Source organism: Oncorhynchus gorbuscha, linkage group LG15 (assembly GCF_021184085.1).
Source record: "Oncorhynchus gorbuscha isolate QuinsamMale2020 ecotype Even-year linkage group LG15, OgorEven_v1.0, whole genome shotgun sequence".
Taxonomy (NCBI): Eukaryota; Metazoa; Chordata; class Actinopteri; order Salmoniformes; family Salmonidae; genus Oncorhynchus; species Oncorhynchus gorbuscha.
The window spans coordinates 31,028,263-31,046,199 of record NC_060187.1 but is presented as its reverse complement, the minus strand read 5'-3'; the positions used below and the strand labels follow the sequence as shown (position 1 = coordinate 31,046,199).

Below are 17,937 nucleotides of genomic sequence, written 5' to 3'. Positions count from 1 at the left end.
CACAGAGCAAATAACTGAGTAAAACAAAGGGTTTAAATACAATCAGGGGAAACGAGGCACAGGTGCAAATAATAAGGGGGATCAAGGGAAAACAAAAGGTCAAAAGGCACAATGGGGGCATCTAGTGACCAAAAACCGGAACAACCCTGGCCAAATCCTGACATTATTCAGACCCTTTACTCAGCCCTTTGAAGCACCTTTGGCAGTGATTACAGCTTCGAGTCTTCTTGGGTATGACGTTACAAGCTTGGCACACCTGTATTTTGGGAGTTTCTCCCATTCTTCTCTGCAGATCCTCCCAAGCTCTGTCAGGTTGGATGTTGAGCATCGCTGCACAGCTATTTTCAGGTCTCTCCAGACATGTTCGATCGGGTTCAAGTCGGGCCTCTGGCTGGGCCACTCAAGGGCATTCAGAGACTTGTCCCGAAGCCACTCCTGCATTGTCTTGGCTGTGTGCTTAGGGTCGTTGTCCTGTTGGAAGGTGAACCTTCGCCCCAGTCTGAGGTCCAGAGCGCTCTGGAACAGGTTTTCATCAAGGATCTCTCTGTACTTTGCTCTGTTTGTCTTTCCTTCGATCCTGACTCCCAGTCCCTTCCTCTGAAAAACATCCTCACAGCAGGATGCTGCCACCGTAGAGATGGTGCCAGTTTTCCTCCAGATGTGACGATTGGTTTCATTAGACCAGAGAATCTTGTTTCTCATTGTCTGAGAGTCATTTAGGTGCCTTTTGGCAAAATCCAAGCTGGCTGCCATGTGCCTTTTACTGAGGAGTGGCTTCCATCTGGACACTCTACCATAAAGGCCTGATTGGTAGAGTGTTACAGAGACCGTGTCCTTCTGGAAGGTTCTCCTATCTCCACAGAAGAACTCTGGAGCTCTGTCAGTGACCATTGGGTTCTTGGTCACTTCCCTCACCAAGGCCCTTCTCCCCCGATTGCTCAGTTTGGCCGGGTAGGGACCTTCAATGCTGCATAAATATTTTGGTAGCCTTCCCCAGATCTGTGCCTCGACACAGTTCTTTCTCACAGCTGTACGGACAATTCCTTCAAACTCATGGCTTGGTTTTTGCTCTGACATGCACTGTCAACTGTGGGACCTTATATAGACAGGTGTGTGCCTTTCAAAACCATGTCCAATCAATAGAATTTACCACATGTGGACTCCAATCATCTCAAGGATAATAAATGGAAACGGGATGCACCGGAGTTCAATTTCGAGTCTCATAGCAAAGAGTCTGAATACATATGTAAGTAACGAATTTCTGTTTTCTATTTTTATCAATTTGCCCCCCAAAATAAATAAATAATGTTTTCACTTAGCCATTGTGGGGTATTGTGTGTAGACTGATTAGGGGAAAACATTTAATCAATTTTAGGATGGCTGTAATTTAACAAAATGTGGAATGATATGAATACTTTCCAAATGCACTGTATTTGGCCTGGGGAAGTGGTTTTATGCGCTGACTGAATGGGAGCTGATAATTATTAACTCCACTGATCTCAGGAAGAAATTACAAGTCCTCACTGTCTGAGACCTAGTCAAGACAGAGTACAAATGTATCTGACACCGAGACAAGACCGAGACTCTCAATACGTGGACCGGTCACGAGTATGACACCACTGGTGCACCTAGACCCACAACATATCAGGTCAATATTATCAAGATCCAGTCTTTGACTCTGACCCACCACAACTGTAAAATGTACTGTAAATCCAAATCTGTTCTCTTTGGTAATGTGCTGCTGTTTGTGACTATTCCAGCCAGAGCCCTGTTTCAGCCAGCTGAGAATCCCTGGGCTAATCTGCTGTGCTTCTGAATCAGTTGGACACGCCGATGGGCTAAATTCACTTAATGGCCATGTTTGGCACTGGCTCTATGTGTTATACTCACTGTGTCTGGGTGTGAGCTCTGCTCGGCTCTGCTCTGTATGCTGGGAGAATTAAGCCTTTTACATTAAATTTATGCAGATATTCTGATAAATGCACTGTAGTATTACAACAATGTGTCTGTCTGAACCACGTTTATTTACAGCTGAAAAAGAGATTATACAATTGGCCTAATGAATTCAATTTTAGCATTAGTGCTGTAAATAATAGCTTGCAATGTGTTTTTTGTTTGTATCAGTGCTGTGTGACTGATTTTGTGTGAAAAGCAGCATTCCAAAACACCTACTATAATACTTCCTTTCAGAGCTGGAGGCAAGTGCCGTTAAATGTCTGTGCCCTTGCATCAGGAAAAAAGCTATTGAACATTTACAACTGTCCTGCAAATCTCATTGCCTGGGCCCTGTGGCTGTGGTATGATTTTATTGCATCCCCCACTAGCGTCTAGATAGAGGTGATAACCCCATCTCTCCAGCCAGAGTGCTGAGCTGCAAACTTTCTGATTCCTGCCATAAATTGCATTTTTTTTACTATGAAAAATCATGGGAGAAGAGCGGTGGAAAATACGGAGGCTCCTGGTTATGTTACTTGGCCACCCACAATGCCTGGCCTCACACAAAATCAGGGCAAAAATAGGGACAGTGATTGCAGAAACATTCAGCTAGAAAAAGTCTCCTCATCCATTCACTTTGTATTATCATGTGTGTGTGCATGCAACCATGTGTGTGTGTGTGTGTGTCACAGGGTTCAAAGGGTGGATTTATCATCAGGAAAAGAGATGAAAAGGAGGAACACATTACGTGCTAAGATGGGAAACCCATGGCCCTACATTATGTGATGAGACCTAAACGGAATGCGGTAATGTTATATATTCCACGCTTTACTTTCCAGTTTCTCCAGAGACCATTGTTAGGGGTAGGGACGATAATATGGGTCACTCTGCAATGTTTTATTAGTGGAGGATTGGCTTCTTCATTGGTTTCAACCGCATAGTTTCCTGGGGAATTTGATTCAGTAAACAGTGGTATCAGACCCGGCTTAAGAACGTTGGCTTGACTATTTAATCAAAAAAGATACTGTATTAGCACTGTTGTCTATCAAAAGCTTTTTATGTGTCGAGAGCGAGAACTGCACAATGAGCTTTGGTTTCTGATGAAGCATGTGAGATACGTAATTGACGCAGGTCATCTGAGGATAATCGTTTTTTAACAAACACGCTTTGGTCCAGACGTATCAATTTGGTTAGGTTTTGAGACGGAATGACAATTTTAGAAAATAGTGTAATATGTGTTTATCAAAGATAAAGAGCGATAGTGAGAGCAATATTCACTAATTGATCATTACTGCGAAGCTTGTTAGCTAGTAGACGACTGGGTAAGATTACCATGGAAGGAATGGCAAATTCTGCTCTCTGTTTTATCAATAGATTTAGTTCTGTCTTGACGTTGAAGAGAGTAGTCACTAATGTCCTTAATCCAATCGGGATTTATTCAACCCAGATGCAATTGCAGTAGTGTTGTTTTTAATAAAATCTTTGACGTCCCATAATATTTTAGGATCATCGACAGAATTTTTGTTAATAATTAAGAATTCATTCAATTCAGTTTCAAATTTTTCACAGAAAGTAGTATTTTTCAGAGGCTCATTTGTATCTGGTATTAATAAGCATGACGATCCGATACTGTAGGCCCATATGTCAAATGTCTATTTTCTTGATTAAAGAAAATAGAGGAGTAGATAATAGTATGAAATCGAATTCAAGATAATTCTTTGTGCCTGTATGAATAAAGTGTACTCTTTTGCTTTAGGGTTATGAGCTCACCAGGCATCAATGGTAGCCTGTGGATTGTAGTTCGTCTTATTAGATTTGTCCCGCATGTCCAGAATGGCATTCCTGTCTGTTCCAATAACCAGTTGGAATTCAGTTAATTGTAACAATATGCCGTTCAGAGAATCAAAAAAGTAGGATCATATGAATTTGGTGCATACACATTAAAGGAGAAGTTTAACTTAAATTCCAGAAACTCCCAAGTGATTCCATACATTGAAACTAGATCAGTGGAGTTTGCCCTCTCCCTTTCTGGAGTGCAGAACTGAGACAGCTGCAAAAATTGCTGGCTGCAGGCCTCTCTCTGTTGTCAGTGAATGCATGATTGACAAATCTGTTGAACTGTTCATTGTTTAGTTGAAAGCGTACGGACGAATGAGTTATTTTTGTCAAAAGAACTATTGGTTTTGAGTCAGAAAATGTGAACCAAAAATATTTTTGATTATTTTCGATTATTATTTTATGTAGCCGACTGCCATAGCAGCGGAGATGGGTAAGATCTGCACATGAGCGCCGTCGTAGGGGGAACTCTGCTACGTAGAAATTTCACAATATACACTTATATGGAGCTTCATGCCACAGATTACATTTTTTGGGGAGGTAGAAGTAGTGAGTATACTGAAGCTGCAATATGTAACTTTTTGGTTGACCTGACCAAATTCACATAGAACTATGAGTTATAGATCTGTCATTCTCATTGAAGCAAGTGTAAGAAGCGGTAGATCTGTTCTATGTGCATTATTTCTATGCTTCCCATTCTTATGTTTCGTTTTTGCATCTTTAACTTTTGGTTTTGTACACCAACTTCAAGCAGCCGAAAATACAATATTTTTTGGTTATTGAAAATATATTTTACAGTGGTTTAGATGGTACAATGATTCTCTACACTTGCTTGTTTTGTCACATAAACTGAAATTAGCAGAACTATTAGAATTTTAGCAACCTCGAAATGGTAGAAGGATTTCTGCATATTATTGCAACTTAAAGACAGCACAGTCGTATTAATTGTCTTACAAAAAAAAAGTCTGACGAAAGAGTTGAGAGTGAGGAGAAAGAGTACCCTCATGGAGGGGCATCAATGTTTTCAAACCTTGTTTATTTAAGCCAGAGCAGCCTATTCTGATGAAGAATTTAAGCAAATTCTATTTCAGATGGTAGCCACAGTTTTAGAAACAAAGGCCGCAACAGCAACTGGACTGGGGCTCCGACTCATCCCCAGGATCAACACAGACTAGTGGTTCAGTTTTGTCAATTGCGTTCCAATGCCGACAAATGAGGAATGTTTGTGCTTCATAGAATTTGAACATGTGACTTACAGACATGGAGGAACCTATTGATGATGAGGAGTAGTTAGTTTGATTTTGCGACCACATGGAAACATTTTCCATTTTCCGTTTTCCCTGTTCCAGGTGGGCCAAATGGACAGTTATCTAACGAGTAAGTAGCTAATCTCTTATCATTAACCTCTATGAGTGGGACCGTTAGTGGGTTTATGTTTTTCACATAAGCTCAAACCACTATATAGCATATGTTTATTTATCACAATGTTTTTGGGATATTCTATTGTTCCATGTAAGGTCACATAATGTCTATTTTCTCCTCAACCCCCCTTGTCAAAAATACATAGGGCACATATGCTAACCTGTAGAGCACCTAGGCCATCATGTCTACATGATATGGTGCAATGGTAATAACACAATAAGAACACAGCGAACTTCAAATCAAATTGCATTGGTCACATACACATGGTTAGCAGATGTTATTGCGAGTGTAGCGAAATGCTTGAGCTTCTAGTTCCGACAGTGCAGCAATATCTAACAAGTCATCTAACAGTTCCACAACAACTACCTAATACACACCAATCTAATTAAAGGGATGGAATACGAATATGTACATATACAGTGGGGGAAAAAGTATTTAGTCAGCCACCAATTGTGCAAGTTCTCCCACTTAAAAAGATGAGAGAAGCCTGTAATTTTCATCATAGGTACACTTCAACTATGACAGACAAAATGAGAATAAAAGAAAATCCAGAACATCACATTGTAGGATTTTTAATGAATGTATTTGCAAATTATGGTGGAAAATAAGTATTTGGTCACCTACAAACAAGCAAAATTTTGATTTTGTTTGAGAAACAGACGCCTCACAAGACCTCAACTGGCAGCTTCATTAAATAGTACCTGCAAAACACCAGTCTCAACGTCAATAGTGAAGAGGTGACTCCAGGATGCTGGCATTCTAGGCAGAGTTCCTCTGTCCAATGTCTGTGTTCTTTTGCCCATCTTAATCTTTTATTCTTATTAGCCAATCTGAGATATGGCTTTTCTTTGCAAATCTACCTAGAAGACCAGCATCCCAGAGTCACCTCTTCACTGTTGAAGACTGAATAAGTTGACGATTAATAATTGACTGCTATTGATATAAAAGATCTTCAGATCTTTATGAAGTTATTTGGAAGACAGCAGCTCTATAAACACTCTTCCGTGGTGCCCCAGGTTATTAACAAGTTAATTGTTGCAAGGTTTAATTCAATCACGTAATCAATCAAACAAATGTTAAGTAATCGATTTGATAAAATAGCCTGTCATAAAATGTAATCAGTCAGAGACACAACATTAATGATGCCCAGTGCGAGGGATCTAAAATAGAATGACGTTTTAATTTTGATTCAGCCTATATAAATTGAAAAGCAGATTACATAATACACCCAGATTATATTATACAGCAGGGGAGTTGTAGACAAGAGGTATTGGTGGTGTGTGTGTGTGTGGTTGCCATTTGGAACTGGTCCTAGTGTAGCGTATCTGATGACGTCAGAGTGTCTTATGAGTTGAAAAATAAGTGAGCAGATTTCTGGACACGATCCAGCTACTTATACAAATTTGAGAAATAGAGCATTTGGCCAAACGTTGTGCTATTTCTGCCTCCCGGATTTCAGAAGCGGTAGGCTCGGTCATTATTAATTTCTCGAGCAATGACACAGGGCTAGCCGGCTGGAATTTGAGTAAATATTAGCTTGACTAGTGATAATTATCGCTATCTCTCACGTTTCAATGTGAGTAGACCAATGGTGTATATCTTTGTTTACCGCGCATTCCGGCAAAACATTGTGTGAAACGGTTGCCTTGCTGAAGGGGACCCTATTTTGTGCTTGGAAGCAAGATTTCTGTGCAAATAGGATTAGTTTAGCACCAGATGCTACAGCTTAAAAAGAAACAGCAGCCATTTTGTTTTCGTGTGTCACACTGAATTTCCTCCAGCTTGCACGATGAAGTCCCGCCCTTTGTACTTCTGTTTGAATTCAGAGTGTGCCATCAGTGACTTCTGGTGGTGACGAATAGCCAGTACATTTAAATAAAAATTATTATTTAGGTGACACTCAAATGTGGATGACGTTTAACAAGTGGTTACTTATGATATCCAGACATTCTCAATTGATTGGATATTAATGTCTCATTCAATTTAACTAATAAGTAAAATTGCCAGACTTACCTTTTCAGGTGGATCTTATAAATAATATCCAATTTGATTGGTTTTCTACAATGAGACAATTCAAACTTTTCCACAATAACCTAGATGTGGAAATGCTCTCAGGTTAATTAAAGTTTAATTCCCAAATAGCCTATACAGGTTTGATTTATCATTCAAATTGATCAATCAGTCAAATTGTATTTTGCAATGCACATTCAGTAACCCGAGTACAGAAGGATGTCAGTGGGAATCCCATGTGGCTTTGGCCTTAGGGATATGTGAACCTGGTCATCAATGTACCCTAACATTTTAACTACTTTTTGAACTTATGACAATCCAGACAATGTCAATTGATTGGATATCATCATCTCATTCAATTTAATAATTTAAATTGTCGAACATGCCTTTTCAGGTTCTTCCAATTAAATGAGACATTTTAAACTTTCCAATAGTAACCTAGATGAACCAACTTCTCAGGTTAATTAAAGTTTAATTCCCAGATATCCTGATCCATCCTCTGTAATCAATTCAAATTTGCTTTTTCAAATTCATTCACAACCAACTCCTACATTACAGTACTGATGGTTCATTAACGTCTATAAATAGATTAAAATGGTCTTTGCAGCTTCCAATGTAAAAACCAATCTTTAGAAAAATAGGATAAACATTTTTTCCTTTCAAATGTTCTAATAATGTGCAAGCTATCAGAGGGGGTAGTCCCCACTCGCTAATTAGTCTCCACCCATAAATGGATTGATCTCTGACCTCAGCAGCGATATCAACCATAATTATGCCATTAGTGGAAAAACAACTGAAATTGCGAACAGCGCTCTCCAAAGTCACACATCGGGCGCATGCCTTGTAGAGTTCTCTCCAGTGTAGCCCCGGTGTCTTGCCATCCGAGATTGGCATCGGTCCAATACCGCGGTGCACAGCTGAAGCACATGCAGGTAACGGTAGAGATAAAGGGACAGGTGAGGTGGAGAGAACCGGGACACTAATGACAAATGCAGAAAAGGGAAACATTCTGCTACCGATGGAACTGTGTTTGAAACTGAACAATTTAATGTAATTGTAATCTTCAACAAAATCGTCTTCTACAGGAACAAATACGTCTTCTACAGGAACAACTCGATTTAGCCAAAACTAAATACAATGATGTCCACGTCAAACTAGATAACTCGTCAGATTTATCTACAAACAGGAGCTCAAAACTTGATAACATGCAGGCAGTTTTGTTGAAGGTTACCCAAAGTAACAATATTCTACTCAACATGCTACAGACCAGACAGTTAATGAACACAATGACAAAGTTGGATGACATGTCAGCAGGACTCATTGAAGTCGCTGACCAAATGAATGATGAGAGAACTCAGATGTGAAGATGGAAATATTGATTTCTAACCAAGCGGAGGAAATCTCATCACTGAATCTCCCGCTCTGTACTCAAAACCTCTTTATGTAAACAATGACAGATATGTTTGAGACCAAAAGGAGCAAGTGTGAAATCGGTACTCTAAGCGCTCAAGTGGACTCTGAAATGTAGCGGAATACCACCCTTAGGTACAATCTGGTGGAATTCCAGAAAGTCACGCGATATAGCGTGACTACCTAACCAAGCAGCCAGAGTCTGATAGTCAAAGGAGTGAAGACAATAGAAGGTTTGAGACTGCCTCCCTCATCTGTCCCTCAGTCTTCTCCTCTTGGCCATTTGGCACTGAGTAATATGGTGCCTTTGCCAATAAAGCCAAAGCTTGGCTTCTCCTCTTGGCCTTTCGGGCCCCAATTTCCCCACAGGATAAGCCAACCCTCTCCGCCCTCTTGGCACGGAACACCTTGACAAACTTGTCAAGAATTTCCCCCTCTTTGACCCCGTTCCAGGTCAGCCAAACGATATTGAGACGTTCCTAGCTGACATAGAGGAGGCAGTGGATGGCTATCCAAACACTACGGGTTCTGACAGGGTTTACCTGTTGAAGCAAACGCCAAATAGACACGTGACGAGCTTCACTCGTCTACAACAGCAACACGTGCTTAATGACTACACTAAACTTTCAACAGCTTTGAAATTAGAATTCAGTGGTTCTGCCACTCGCTAACACTGGCTAACACTGTCAAACAAGTTTAGAATGAACATCCACAAGCTTATTATCACAGGCTTCATTCAGCTTACTTTGGCCTACTCACTGAAACAGGAAGGGAAGAGCTGTTAATATTCAAACAAATGTTTCTGTCAAACATGTATCCCACCTTCATTACGTACTTGGGACCTACAACCCATGTTGGCTTGCCTATCTTACAACTCAGAGAGCTTGCAAGCACAGCTTTTGAAGCATCAAAAGATCACAACGCTAAGAACCCTGACCACTCGGTTTTGAAGTTTGACCAGGAGCACTCACTCCAGTTAGAGGAGCATTATCAGGTATTGGAGTGTTGAGAGATGACTCACAACAACGGTTTCCACCACGAAACCACTAGTCCAATAACCTCCGCGGTCGAAATAACTGTAAAGTATGTCGCCATCGAAACGACTACCACTACAATCGACCTGTTTGCTACGTTCCTGCCCTTGTGTCAAAGCACAAGGGTAACAAATTGTTAAAGGACGATCAAAACGTAGACCAATGTTCTCTAGAAGTTCCACTACGTGAAGAACTAAAGTGAGAAAAACTTGAGAAAAGGGTAAAAGATAAGTTACAAGGACTAGACGGGAATTACCGGACACCAGGTCCGCAGGAATTCAAATTCAAATTTCTCCCGCTCCCACTCGAGACCCTATCCAGGGCCCGCATTATCAGGAAACAATTCCACAGGCTTTGTCTATAGATTCTGATACAAAGGTTGCGAAGATAAAGCTAAAAAGATTTGTTAAAGCCAAGCCCATTCACAATCTGAAAAGTTGATCTGCTTTCACCTTGAACAGAAATGTCACATCACGTCATTGTGAACAACCACTCCACTTTGTGGGGAATATGTCCACTAAACGCGACTCTAAACATCAACACCTGGAAACAGTCCTGGAGGACTGCTTAACTTGTCATGCACTAATTGATTTGGGCACGACAATATCGCTCATCTCTCAAACATTGTTCGATGTTCTCAGAGCAGACAAAAAAGTTGTAAACTGCAATATGAGAAAAGAGATTAGCAGACAGCCCCCTAGACGGGGATAATCTTGGAACACATCTAACATAATACTGAGGTGTAACACACTGGTCGTAGAAGAAGTTCAGTGGACCTCTTTCTCCAGAACAAATGGCTAAAATAGTAAATGCTCTAATCATGTGTTCCTGTGGAATAACATTTCAGAATAAATCGGTAGGACAACTGGTCCCCTTGAGTACCAGTAACAATACCACAGTCAGTCCAGCAACAATCAGTAAGAGGATTAGAGACCTCAAGTCGAATTGCTCTTGATAATAGCGACAGAGGAGTTAGTTGTCACTCAGATTTCAACATGTGTAAGGGAATCTCCAGAACACTCTTCTTATGGTCAACACACATACCAATAATAAATAGAACCCTCAATTCAGGAAGCAATTCAGAAAGAAAGTCATGAACCATGATCACACTGTGTATGATTGGTTCAGTGCTTAGACTACTTCCGTCGTGAGGTTAGCTCCTCCATGGATAACATAGCTATGAAATAGACTTCTTCATTCCTATCGCCACCACAATAGTGGAAGATTACACAATAGTGTAATAAAACCACTACAGACTCCCTCGACACCAATTCTGACTGACCTCCAGGCATTGACCTGAAAATTACCTGATTACATCAGACTCATTCTGAACAAGTTGTAGTCTACCAGGATACTTGGATTTCTTCCCTTAACATGTTTATATGCATAAACGCGTATCTACAACAGAACATCCAATTAGGATTTATGCCAGGATCACTTAAGGGTCCTAGCAAAACGCCAGCCTGGGAAAAATTGAAAATTTATCCTGATGCCTTTGACCCTACAGCTACCATACTCACCAGTTTATCCCCAGAAGTCCATAGTTCATCTCTGTAGACTGCCCAAAACTAGTGCCTTACAGCTGTTATGTAGTTACCAACTTAGGATAGCGCGCTAAGCAATACCCCGCAAATTAGAACGCCCTAGACATGACATTAGAAACAACGTTATGATAGTCATGTTGCCAAGACCTTGGACGTATATAGAATACAGTCCAATTAGATGATTAACGTGTGATAACTAGATTTTGTATTTGTCTTTTGGTTATGATTTTTTAATTCTGTTTAGGAACTGATAGAGTCATAAACAACTTCCCCATACAACCATCAGTTAGTGCAGCAACGCCACTCATTTGAGAGGAAATGTAATTATATATTTCTTGAGTGTATGTGCGTGGTTAACATCTGCCTAAGTTACTGCCCAGATCTTCCAGTCTAGATGACCAGACGACAGGTCCGGAACGGAGATCCCCAACGGAGATCCCCAACCCAGACATCCCCTGGCAATTCCTGTGATCCTTGGCAGCTTCCAGAAAACCTACCAAGGTAGACCATCAGAGGGGGGACCGCAACAGTGGTCACCAACTGGACATCTGCTGCCCAGCCTTCGAGCTGCCTGCTTCATTCGCATAAACCTTACCCAGGTCAACCACCAGAGGGGGACCACAACGATGGTCCACAACCAGGACAACCCACAGTCATTTTTATGTTGGTTTGCAACTTGCAGATTAATGGCAAGATTGAATCCAACAAGGTGAGACTGTCATGACGTTGCCCTGTTGTATGAGGTTCATGACCCCCATAAATACCTTTCCCCCTTTTATTTCCACCCTACAGAATGGACACTTGTAAAGCCCTTCGTTTACATAGAGTATGGTAACATCAAAAGTTTGGGGAAAGGTACAATATTTCTGTAATCCAACCAGTTGAAAGTGTCCATTGGTACTTAAAGAATATGATGTTAGATCAGTTGGTGTCTGGGACATTATATCAGATTATAAGATTACATAAATTGTATCTTGGAAAGTCTACACATTCTATCAGATTCACATGAAATTGTTGTACAATTTAAGTGTTTAAATATGAAAATATTTGTGAAAAGATTCAATGTAATTTTAGATTCTAAATGAGAAAATTTTAAACTTTGCTCACTCAGTGACCACGCCCAATTGGACAGACATTAGTTGAGAACTATGAAACACACCTTTCTCTCCCCCAATACAAAATCCTGTTGACAGAAGTCAACCTTAGTTCCCGATGACGTGAGTACTGGTATCCATGCAATAATTTCAACATGGAGGTGATGATCACCATGCTGGAAGGATGAATTTCTACTAGACCAGCCAGTGGTAGGCCTGATCACCGACAATGACAAGTGAGCTGCCAGGACAACAACCTCTCCTTCAATGTGATCAAGACAAAGGAGATGATTGTGGACTACAGGAAAAAAGAGGACCGAGCATGACCCAATTCTCATCGACGGGGCTGCAGTAGAGCAGGTTGAGAGTTTCAAGTTCATTGGTGTCCACATCACCAACAAACTAACATGGTCAATGCACACCAAGACAGTCTTGAAAACAGCACGACAAAATGTACTCCCTCTCAGAAGACTGAAAAGATTTGTAATGGGTCCTCAGATCCTCAAAAGGTTCTACAGCTGCACCAAGGTTCTACAGCTGCACCACCCTTGTCACAGACTGTTCTCTCTGCTACCGCATGGCAAGTGGTACCGGAGCGCCAAGTCTCAGCTTGTAAGTAAGCATTTCACTGTAAGGTCTCCACCTGTTGCATTCGGCGCATGTGACTAATAAAATTAGATTTAATTGCAGCACTCGCGTGGGCAATACACTGGACCACTGCTATTCTAACTTCCGTGATGCGTACAAGGCCCTCCCTCGCCCTCCTTTCGGCAAATCCGACCACGACTCCATCTTGCTCCTACCGTCCTATAGGCAGAAAATCAAACAGGTTGTACCTGTGACAAGGATCAACGCTGGTCTGACCAAGATTGTTTAGATCACTCGGACTGGGAAATGTTTCGGTGAGTGCATTGGAGATGTTGTACCCACTGTTACTATTAAAAGCTTCCCTAACCAAAAACTATGGATGAATGGCGGCATTTGTGCAAAGCTGAAAGCGTGAACTACTGCATTAAACAGCCGAATATAAACAGTGGCCAAATATAAACAGTTTAGTTATTCCCTCCGCAAGGAAATCAAATAAGCGAAATGTTGGCATAGGGACAAAGTGGAGTCACAATTCAACAGCTCAGACACAAGACGTATCTGGCAGGGTCTACAGGCAATTACGGACTACAAAAAGAAAACCAGCCACGTCACAGACCAACGTATTGCTTCCAGACAAACTAATCACCTTCTTTGCCCGCTTTGAGGATAATAGTGTCCACAGTTCACGGATTTGTGAGTCATGCAGTCACTGACAACGGAGCAGAGCGAGGCCTGCATCCAGCAACGTCATGACTCACATTACCTGTTTTTGCAGTCTCAGGAAGAGAGAGGGGGAGAGGGGAAAACTCAACTGAACGATTTTCAATTAATGGAATCACTTGGGAGTTTCTGGATGTTGGGTAAACATCTCATTTAATTTAGACAATTTCTTTCCATTATGGATACATTTAAGGAAAGTGATTCTTCATTCTTGGTCTTCGCCCTTACCAAGGTGACATTGAGCACATATGTATCATTATGAATACACCCTTAGTTTTGTATGGGACTAATGAAAAAGCATTTATCTATTCTGTTTGCGTCCTTTTGGAATAAGTGTGTTTCTTGAAGCATTGCTAATGTATATCAAAATGGTTTCTTTATAGAATATCAAGACAGCTGGAATGCTTGATAGGATTATTAAGACCTTTCAAATTCCACAAGAGAATAGCTAGTGTTGCCATTGTTTTCTAAAATGTAATTGTTATCTTTAGGGTTGATAGGCCCATGGATGTAAAATAAAAAGCAGAACCCACAGGGAAACCCCACCCATTGGTCGCTCCCCAACCAGAAGATCCTCTATAAATCGTTCCCCCCCTTCCCTGCCTGAATAATGAGCCATTTATGGGGTTCCATCTGTCGGCTTATCCCGTTTTGTGTTCGTTTTTTGAATAATCCTTGGATGTGGAAAACGTATGTGTTGTGTTCTGGAAGGTCAAGATGAGTTTTGCTGGGTGGATGAAGCCGCATCTCAGGTTTAGTTTGTGTAGCTGGGATATCACTCTGTTTTAGCAGTTCTGAAATCAGGTCTGGGTTTATGCTGATCTCCTCACCTGCGTATGTCAGACCCCCGGATTCCGCTGTAAGGCGAATAATTTGCCGCTTGACATGAAAGATGTGTATTCGTACAATCATACAGTGAGACCCATTCTGGAGAGGACCCGTGGGGTCATCAATGTTAATCAGTGGCATGGGACCCAGCTTCTCATGTCTGAACAGTTCATAGAAAAGATTGCTCATGAAGAAAGTTGAGTTGTCCACTTCCACACCAGTTTCAAGTCCTGTGACCCCTCACTTTGAATTCACAGGAATTCTAGCTGCTCGAGTGTAATAGACCTGCTAGTTATTTCTTGTCACACAATGAATGTCCCATACCTTAAAATTATGTTTAGTATTGATACGTTTTAGGAAATAAGTCTGTTAATTCATAGTAATTTGCAAAAGAAAGCTACGGAAAGGCCACACGTTTCAATGCATGCCACTGGAACCGGAAAACATCTTTGTTAGTTTTGATTACATTTTCAGGCAAGGGAAGGCAGTTGGTCTGCCAATTACGGTTTGTCCTCCCTGTTCTTTTTAGTTGGCTAATTCCAACAACCTTCCAGTCACCTTCTGCTTTCCCAGGCTGTGTGTGGAGGAGTGTAATAGCCTTGGCATGTGTCTGAGTCTGCCTGGCTGGCCCTTTCCCGGCCCGGCTGCCTCTCTCCATACAACCCCCCTTCATGCCCCCTCTCCTCTGTGCAGGTACGCTCTGGACAGATTGGGGTTTTGTTTTGCGACTCCCGTCTCGCGGGTCCTTCCCTTTCATCAGTTTTATTTTGGAAGGGGGGCTGGGCAATGGCATGCACCCTCTCCGGCTGTCCCTTCCTCCCACGCTGGTCCTCTGAAGTTGGAGCTAATTAGGCTTGGCGTGGGACTAAGCCTCCTGTGCAATGCCCTATCTCCTGACTCCTCCACTCCTTTCAAGGTCCTAATAAAGAAGTGACAACATGGTCTGGAATGGCCAGCAGTCACAGGGAGAGGAGCAGAGCAAGGCTGCAGAGAGAACGAGGCTTCTACTGTATCATGATGATTCACAGCCAGCCAGTACTGGACTCCACTGAGAACATATGTTACTTTCCTCCTCCTCCTACTGCTGCTTCTTGTGACGTGAAAAACAAAGAGCTGTATAATGCAATTGCCTCTGTTCTTGTCCCAACAATGCGGCCAGCTGATGAGGTACTTTGTAGGTGTTAAATAATATTTGTATTGTTACATACACCGGATAGGTGCAGTGGAATGTGTTATTTTACAGGGTCAACCACAGTAGTTCAGCGCTCAAGGGCACATAGATTTTTCACCTTGTCGGCTTGGGTATTCAAACAAGTGACCTTTTTGTTATTGGCCCAATGCTTTAACCGCTAGGCAAGCTGCTTCACTGTGTTTATGGATTGGCTGTAACTTTCTCAATTTATCTGTGGCTCATTTAGGTGTGTGGTGCATCCAACTGACATTCTCTTAGAAAAATTTTAAACTATTGGAACCAAGACTTAAAAATAAACTGATGTTGGCACAAGATGAAGTGTTGGAACGTAATGAACAAAATTACGGTTAACAGAAAATGATGCTTAATCCAGTATAAATTAATGTATAGAATTTATTACACGAGACAAACTTCACTAATTCTACAGCACAATCAATCAAATGTATTTATAAAGCCCTTTTAACATCAGCCAATGTCACAAAGTGCTGTACAGAAACCCAGCCTAAAACCCCAAACAGCAGGCATTGCAATTGTAGAAGCACGGTGGCTAGGAAAAACTCCATAGAAAGGCCAGAACCTAGGAAGAAACCTAGAGAGGAACCAGGCTCTGAAGTGTTGGCCAGTCCTCTTCTGGCTATGCCGGGGGAGATCATAACAGAACATGGCCAAGATGTTCAAATGTTCATAGATGACCAGTAGGGTCAGATAATAATCACAGTGGTTGTAGAGGGTGCAACAGGTCAGCACCTCAGGAGTAAATGTCAGTTGGCTTTTCATAGCAGATCAATCAGAGTTAGAGACAGCAGGTGCGATAGAGAGAGTCCAAAACAGCAGGTCCGGGAGAAGGTAGCACGTCCAGTGAACAGGTCAGGGTTCCTTAGCCGCAGGCAGAACAGTTGAAACTGGAGGAGTAGCATGACCAGGTGGACTGGTGACAGCAAGAAATCATCAGGCCAGGTAGTCCTGAGGCATGGTCCTAGGGCTCAGGTCCTCCGGAAGAATGAGAGAGTCATGTCTTAAGTGTAAAACTAAGAATAACTCAATAATTCATACCTTCTGGGAGTAATGTCCAAAAGTTATGGGCAGAGTTAGAAAGCTGTCTGTCAGAGTTTTATGATGTATCTTTACTTTTAATCCGTCTATCTGCATATTTCAAGACATGGCATATGGGGGTGCAGTGAGATACCCAATGGGTGTGCATCTCAATATTAGGAAGGTGTCCTCAATGTTTTGTGTATAGTTTTAAATACAAGTGACCAGTTACAGGATTTGAGGCATTTGACGCTGATTCCTACTTCACAGTAGCGATGTAAAAAATAAAATGTGTATGGTAAAACTTATCAGCCTAGTTGAGTCAAGGAGAAAGCACTGAGCTATACGGAAAGACAGGATTCTTCCTGGCTAGTCATGATAGACTAAGATAATGGAGTGGTTGGACATGCCGAGAGACGAGTCCGGATGTTTGTTATGTCACAGGCTTCTGTCAATAACAGAATGGTTTCTTCCCTGATTAGTATAAAGATCATCTTTGCTACTGCAGATTTTTAGAAAAATATAGCTATGGCCAACTGCAAAAGTGTTGCTATAGCTCTCAAAATCATTGCTTCCCAGAATTTAGCTGGGTTTAAGTAGAGACTACTTCATGGAGGACAATACCATGCTGACTCTTGTGCATTTAGGGGTGGGGCTAAGGCTTAAGATGGTGTTGGAGCCTAAACAAAGAAGATCTCTCTGGGGAAATGTGAAAATCTTATTAATCTACCCATCATGTACGATTTCAAAAATGCTTTACAACGAAAGCACAACACATGATTATGTTAGGTCATAGCCAACTCCAAAAACACACAGCCATTTTCCAGCCAAAAAGAGGAGTCACAAAAAGTACAAATAGAGATAAGATTAATCACTAACCTTTGATCTTCATCAGATGACACTCATAGGACATCATGTTACACAATACATGTATGTTTTGTTCGATAATGTGCATATTTATTTCCAAAAATCTCAGTTTACATTGGCTGTTACGTGCAGTAATGTTTTGATTCCAAAACATCTGGTGATTTTGCAGAAATACTCATAATAAACATTGATAAAAGATACAACTGTTATACACAGAATTAAAGATAGACTTCTCCTTAAAAGCATGATCTGAGAACGGTGCTCAGAGCCCAATCCAGCCAGAGAAATATCCGCCATTTTGGAATCAACAGAAGTTAGAAATACCACCATAAATATTCACTTACCTTTGATGATCTTCATCAGAAGGCACTCCCAGGATTCCCAGTTCGACAATAAATGACTGATTTGTTCCATAAAGTCCATCA

The 17,937-nt window shown here is 41.3% G+C and overlaps 1 protein-coding gene and 1 long non-coding RNA gene across 4 annotated transcripts in view; both read left to right on the top strand.

Moving 5' to 3' along the window:
* LOC123996924 overlaps nt 1–11,697 on the top strand; it is an 80,659-nt gene extending 68,962 nt beyond the window's left edge. The window contains exons 2-3 of the long non-coding RNA XR_006832056.1: nt 5,121–5,148; nt 11,572–11,697. This is a non-coding gene — a long non-coding RNA (uncharacterized LOC123996924). The remainder of the gene's footprint in view (nt 1–5,120; nt 5,149–11,571) is intronic.
* Nucleotides 1–17,937, top strand: part of LOC123996923 (neuroligin-1-like) — a 277,027-nt gene that overhangs the window by 185,335 nt on the left and 73,755 nt on the right. The gene's annotated exons all lie outside the window — the stretch shown is intronic.